This window comes from Lagopus muta, chromosome 1 (assembly GCF_023343835.1).
Source record: "Lagopus muta isolate bLagMut1 chromosome 1, bLagMut1 primary, whole genome shotgun sequence".
In the NCBI taxonomy this organism is placed as follows: Eukaryota; Metazoa; Chordata; class Aves; order Galliformes; family Phasianidae; genus Lagopus; species Lagopus muta.
The window spans coordinates 124,626,352-124,633,254 of record NC_064433.1 but is presented as its reverse complement, the minus strand read 5'-3'; the positions used below and the strand labels follow the sequence as shown (position 1 = coordinate 124,633,254).

At 36.0% G+C, this 6,903-nt stretch overlaps 1 long non-coding RNA gene across 1 annotated transcript; it reads right to left on the bottom strand.

Annotated features, from left to right (window-relative positions):
* Positions 1 to 477: 477 nt before the first annotated feature.
* On the bottom strand, positions 478 to 4,145 carry LOC125700988 (uncharacterized). Its single transcript, XR_007380129.1, has 3 exons — positions 4,027 to 4,145; positions 2,988 to 3,045; positions 478 to 915 (listed from the first exon to the last, which is right to left on the bottom strand). It is a non-coding gene; the product is annotated as an uncharacterized LOC125700988 (long non-coding RNA).
* Between the last annotated feature and the right edge of the window lie 2,758 nt (positions 4,146 to 6,903).

The window sequence follows — 6,903 nt, the reverse complement described above, 5'->3', positions numbered from 1 at the left end:
TTTGTAATCAACCTCTCCATCTGTTTTGGCCAACCACTCTCATTAAAACATGGTAATCCACATCACGGTGCCCTGAATTCAGCAAGGGAGACCAGAACATCTTGCCTCCAGTATGTAGCTTCATCTCCCATCATAACTTTGAGTTTCCACTCAGGCTTCCCCAGCTGTATCTCTAAATTCACTGGTCCTATCTTCTGTAGGGCAATGTTTCATAGAAATTTAGTTTGAGAAAATCTCTCTCATGAAAAATAGATACCTTAAATTATTCATATAGGCATTTCCACTATCTCTTCTGTTGGGGTCAAGATGTTAGACTAAACAGAGCAATGGCTTGCTGTAACATACCCTGCCTTTTATCATGTTTCTGTTTGGTTTTGGTTCTCTCCTCTGTCTTTGTCTCAACAGTAAACATGGTTACATTTGGAGCCCAGATAATATTGACACAGCACAACACAGTTGCTTTAGTTTGTTGCCATTTTCTCTAGTTTATTTATATTTCTTATGAGTATCCTAACAGTTTGAAAACCCCCTGGTGATTATCTTGACAAGAGCTTTTGTTGTTAATTAGGTATCACTTACAGATTATAAATATTCCCTTACTGACTTTTCATTCAATTATATGAAGACAGTGAGTATATATAGAATTAAATCCAAGCAAATTGCTTTAACCCAGCATGGTAAATAATAACTAGAGGTTTTATCAGAGATCAAATGCTAGCTGTTGAGCTAAGGAAATGAAACTAATTACAATTCTGGTGTTTTTAAGAAAAACGCAGACTTCTTCTCATGCCATCTTTCTTGGGGACCGTCTGTAATCAGAGCTCTTTGACTCTTGAACCTCCACTTCAATTTTCTGCAGATCCTCTGAACAGCTCAGTGGATATATACTTCAAACAGCAATCATTTCTGAGGGTGCTGGAAATACAATAATACTTGCATTACAGGGCAAGGATTATGTAGAGGGTAATGAAGAACAATTATTCAATCGGGATTATTTTTCTTTCAAGTATATATCAAGATCTTTGGAAAAGCAAGAAGATCCACCATCAGAATTTGCTCATGTCAATTATTCTAAAAGCTGGTTAGAGGTGGAAGGAAGGAAGTGTTTTTCCTACTTATTTACCTAAGATCTGAAATAAACTGCAGTAAATAAAACAAAACAAAAAATCATAAAACATCCAGGACAATTTGCTCCCCTTCATGTCAGAAATACAGCAATTGTTGATTAGATGAATAGCTGGGAACAACATCCCAGCATCTAAGTGGACATACCAATCTTTCTGACGATTTAAAGGAATATTGTGACAATATTATATTCAGTGATCCCTTTTTTCTCTTTATAGTTCCAGTGGTTCCCCAAAAATATCTGTTCTGAAGGTGTCTAAAATAATAGCACTAATTTTCTGTCTTTTCAAGTATACTAAGTTCATACCCTTTTACACAGCAAATCTGCAGAAAGTTATCATAACATGCATACAGATACTGATATGATACTGCCATTGATTGAGGAGCCAGCTTTTCAATGAAATAGCAAATTGTTACCTTAGCAACCTACCATCATAAGCCTAGATATCTTAATATTTCCAGAGAGGTACCATTTTTCATAGAGGGCATTATAAGTAAACAAAGGGTCAGGCAACTAAAAGTACTGTGAGTAATCTTTTCATGCTACCTGTTATTGACAGAATCAAGATCTCATCCTTTCTTTATCCTAAGCAAAACATTTCCGCTATCATGTGGCTCACTCTCTCAGGTGAAGGGTACTTCAGAGCAAATACTGAAGAAGCTGCTACTGGATTTAAGCAGGGCTGTACTGTGCACACAGCTGAAGTAATTTTGACCAAATACCTCAACTCTTCCATAGTTACCTGAGACTATAACAAGCTTGAGTGACTTGAGGAATCACAATGGCACTATATGATACCAATCAAACATGTTTAGGGTCCATACAAAGCTCAGAATTATGATTCATCATTATATATACATATACATATATATATATGTAGAATTTTTCTCATTATGTTTTTCAGGCACTTATAAATCTCTCAGGTCTTACTGCAGCTGAATATATTCTTGTGGTCAAAAATTTCCTGAAATGAGATTATTAGTAATTCTGTGGACTCATTTCTGTGAAAATTTTCTTGTTCACAAAAATCAAAGATTCAGAAGTACCTTAAAGAACACAGGTTCCATAAGGAGCACATATGCTTTTTCTCAAGAAGTACGTGGAGAAATGAAACTCCTTCCATTTTTCTCTAATATTTTTCTCCTAAGTGGATTTGTATGGTACATTAAACTAAATGGTATTGACTTCATGTTCAGTCTAGGCCTTTGAAGTATACTGGATGTTGTTAGATATTAAGCATTTATGCTGAATCAGATGCCTTGTTTTTGCTGCACTTCTGATTTGGGCAATGTACCATGAACAATAGAGATGCACATACCAAAAATAATTGCACAGAGGTTCCTGAGAATGGGACCCAAGAGACCAGACTCATTACCACAGATTTAGAATTATACTTTGATACAGTTCAGAACTGTTATCATGCAAGGCCTTGTAACATTTTCCTAGAAAGCAATCAAATTTTCAGCATTTTCATAAAGAGGTGGCAGGAGAGCTGGCTGTAGAAGGATTGCCAGCCAGGCTGTGTGGCTGCCCAAATCTGACAGAAGATCCCACCAGGACTATCTGTGCCACCCTGTGCCTGCAGTCAGCCTACACCTCTCTTCATTAGGGTCATGTGTACCACATAATCTCTTTCTTAGTTTCAAACATTGCCTTATATCTCACACGTGCAAAGAGTTCACCTTCATGGTCTCCCCTGCATTCCTACTAGTTGTTAACAGAAGATATTTTCTTCTCAGAGATCCTTCACCATTTTCCTTTTCTCATCTAGATAAAACACATAAAAATCTGTTTCTTACAGACCACTAGAAAACAACTTCCAAGTGACCCACACATTGTTATGTTTTAATGACTTGCTTACCTTGCTGGACAAATGACATTCAAAAAGGGATAGCTGAGTCAGGTACAAAAATATATCACTGTAGAAATAAAAATTTGCAAATAGATTTTTGTGAAAAATATGGCAGGTGATGTGACTGATTAGCTTCTCAGATTAATAAAAATGGAAATTTAAACATAGGATAACACTGGGGGGGAAGAGGTGGGAAATAAAAAAAGGAATAGTTGCAAACTATTCCAAAAACAAAACTATTTATATTGCATAATGTCTCAGAGGGATGGCATGGATAAAATATGTCTGGAATTATGTAGGATCTGTAGTGCAATTCAAAAGCCATTAACAAGCTTTAACTAAAGAGTGATTCTGTGAGAACTTGAGAAATGCCATGGATTCTTGCAACAGCAAATAACTCCACTGTGTTCATTTGGCCAAACGCCACTGAAAGCAAGTGCAGCCTCTGGGTGGAAATCACTGAATCACTGTGCATTATCTAACATACTGGAAAAGCAGCAGTTACTAGAGAGCACTAAGCAAATAAAAGAGTAGTGCTATTATGTTACTATCACGGGATCATATACTTCCATTTCCATTAAAAAGGTGGAAACAAAAGTAATTGTAGAGGAGCATTTGAAAGAAAATCCTGAAATTATTTTAACAGACAAAAAGGTAGCAAGTAACAGCTACAAGAACCATTATGTAGACAGAAAATACTGCTTTAATATTGGCTTTTGCTATTTTTTCTGATTCTGCAATAAACAGAAGTTGTAAAAATTCTTCCAATTGCTCTGCTGACTTAGTGAGATTTTAGACCGTGTCAACTTTGCTGAATTTAAAGCATCTTAATTGTAACTTATAGTATAGATCTGGAATTACTGCCGCCAAGAAACAAAAAATATTTTTGTCATTGTGTGGTCTGTAATATTCCATATTTAGATTGTCTGTACCCACAGCATTCATCTCCACAAAACAAAAAACAAAAAACAAAAAAAATACACCACATTTACAGTACAGATAAACAGCCTCCCTCCAGGGCAAAATAAGAATCATCAGCTGAACATACCCTCTTTGTAAAAATATCTCCAAGATTCAAGATTATCTTCAAGATTATTTGTCTGCCTGATAGTCTTTGACAGTTCTGAGGCAACCCTTTAGCTATCCCTTAGAAAAGAGCAGCTTGTTTGGTACGCAATCACCCACCACATGGGCTAGCACGAGATCCAGCCATGAAAAGCCCAGCCTTTTTAAGGGACAAAAACCTGCAATGAGACTCAACTTATTTTCATTCAGTTTGATCGCTTCCAATTTTCAGCGCTTTTATTTCATCATAGATTGCTGAAGACCTTATTATCAAAATACCATTCTCCATATAGATCAGGTTAATTTCTTCTTTTCTTTGAACAATGTTTTACCCAAGATTTTGTTTGAATCCATGAACTGACTTAAAAAAAAAAAAAAGAAAAAAGGATGAAATCACGCAGATCAAGAGTCCATTCTCTCTCAGCTGGAAAATCCGCCTGGTCAAGCAGTGCCTGACTACAATCGCATTTTGAAGCTGAACAAATTGACATTTTCAAAGTAGTTATTTTAACCATTGATTCTGCTCCACCCTGATTCCTTCATTTCTGTGTAATTTGATGTAGTGTCAAATGCTTTTTGAAGGTCAATATATCACACTGATATTAACAAGCCAAACAAGTAACATGCTCGAAAACATAAGTTTGTTAATGCTAAGTGGCTTGCCATTGCCAGATTGCTATTTTTTAAGGGAAATTTCTACTGGCCCCTCTACTGTTCTGTCTGAAATAGATAACAGGATTGCAATTGCCACAACATTGCATTTATTCTCTGAAATATATTAACTGTTTCTTTTTTCTAAAGTACTAAGAAAGAACATTGATGACTGACAGGGTCCCTTATTCAGCTCTTCCGGTATCTTAGCTGCCTAATTAAAAATTCAGTAATTAATGAACATTTGTGAATGTAAGTTCCAGTGGTTAAGCAAGGCAATATGAATTTTTTGATGGATAAACTTTTTTTTTCAGATCTGTATTTTCAGTGTAAAACCTTCAGCTTCCTTCAAAGTAATTTATGACAAAAGAAAATAATATTGTTTTACAAGAAAAATCCATAAAAAAGGGAAGTAGAAGAAATACATGAAAGATTTACCTCTGAGATTTTTTTTCTTAATTATTTGATGGCTCTTATGGGAGTCTGGTTAAGTGATGTGCTTTGGAACTGCTCTTTGAAGCTTTTAGCAGCAAGTGGCTTCCTCCCCAGCATGTGTTTTAAATGTGCTTTGCTGGATTGCAGTCCACCTGCACCAAACTGTGCTGTCCTTTTTACCCTTTCAATATTTTAAACATTTGACCTGCTTTCCTTCCTGCAGTTTTGCTTCCTAGAACGCTCTTGAAATAATTATGTAAATGTCATCTTAATGCATTTTCTCTGCCATGTGCATTTTCAGCCCCCTTATGATGTTATCTTTTCAGAATGCCAGAAAAATGTGAACCAGATGTGCTGAGCACAGAACGCCACAGCAGGGATTTCCCTCACAGCAATTACGATATGGAAGTTCTCAGGGACTCACCATGAAGTAATAAGGCTATTCTTAGTAACAAGAATGTAACCCAGGTAACAGAGTTTGAAGTATATTAAGTGTATCCATGCATATTTACCATGCTGAAAAAAACTTATATGGAAGAAAACAGTGCAATGATAAAAGAAAATCAAAATAAAAGTTGCCTTGGTATGTTACATTTTGCAACTAGTACTGTATGTTTCTGTAATTTTTATGCTTAACTCATTTTTTGCATCCCTTTTTAATATTAATTTGGCAAAAAGATGAATGACAAAAGTTGAGCTGAAGGTTGTTGGCATCTCATGTCACTGCATATTGACATTCATCAGTCAGTTGACTCTTGAAAATATCCCAGCTGACTAAAGTTAGGTTCTATATTTGATTGTGAATGATCATTGTTTTAGACTTCCAGGATGAAAATAAAAGCAAGCCTTTCAATTAAAGGGTCTGTTGTTTGTGACTATTTGTTTATATGTCGGACCCATTCCTTAATATCACTGTATCCCATTCTTCAGTCAAAAATGCAAATAGCACTGACTTCTTTCAGTCCCACCATAGCTAAGCAAATTGTCCCATTCCCTATCCTCCATTAATGTTACATCTAGTCATAAAACCAGTAATAAGAAAGTGACAGCTGCTGAGCGACTATATTTTCTACCAAAGCCCCATGAAGTGGAATATCTCCCATGATTTGACCCAGTGAGACAGCATTGCCAACTTCTGTGCTACTACCTACAACTTCTCAGTCACTGTTCCTTTTTAAAAAGATTGTTTTCATTTTTTCCCACAGATTTATTTTTTAATATATAAATTGTATGAGTGCTGAGGGTACAAAGAGGAAAAAAAACGGAAAAAGTTCTAGTTTGACTCAGAGCATTAGACTCCTCCTGGTTAAAAATACAAGTGATATTATATTGCTTTCAGTAGAGACGTGGAGAACTTCTGCTTTGAGGTTTCAGTGGTGTTTTTTTTCTTTTGCTTTTTAATTATGCTTATACTGGTTCTAAGCCTTGCTTCATAAAGTCTGCCACAGACTTTAATGGTAATTCTATCTATTGACAAAGTGTTGGAGCTGGCCTTGAGCTCACACACACCTTGCCATTTGACCCATGTAAATTATAGCCAGATTAAGATATGCCATGTCTTATTACCTTAATGGTAGCTGAGTTGGAGAAAGTTGCTCTCTAATGCACAGATTTCTTTGGTTGTTAATGATTCAAAACCACTTGAAACTCCTGAGTTCCACTTAGCACCATGTCTCGCTCCAATTTATGGGAGGGAGATGAGGTTCTTTAATATCTGTATACCCGGTGTGAGATTAAGAAACAACGGTTCATATGTTGTTGCATCCAGTTTATT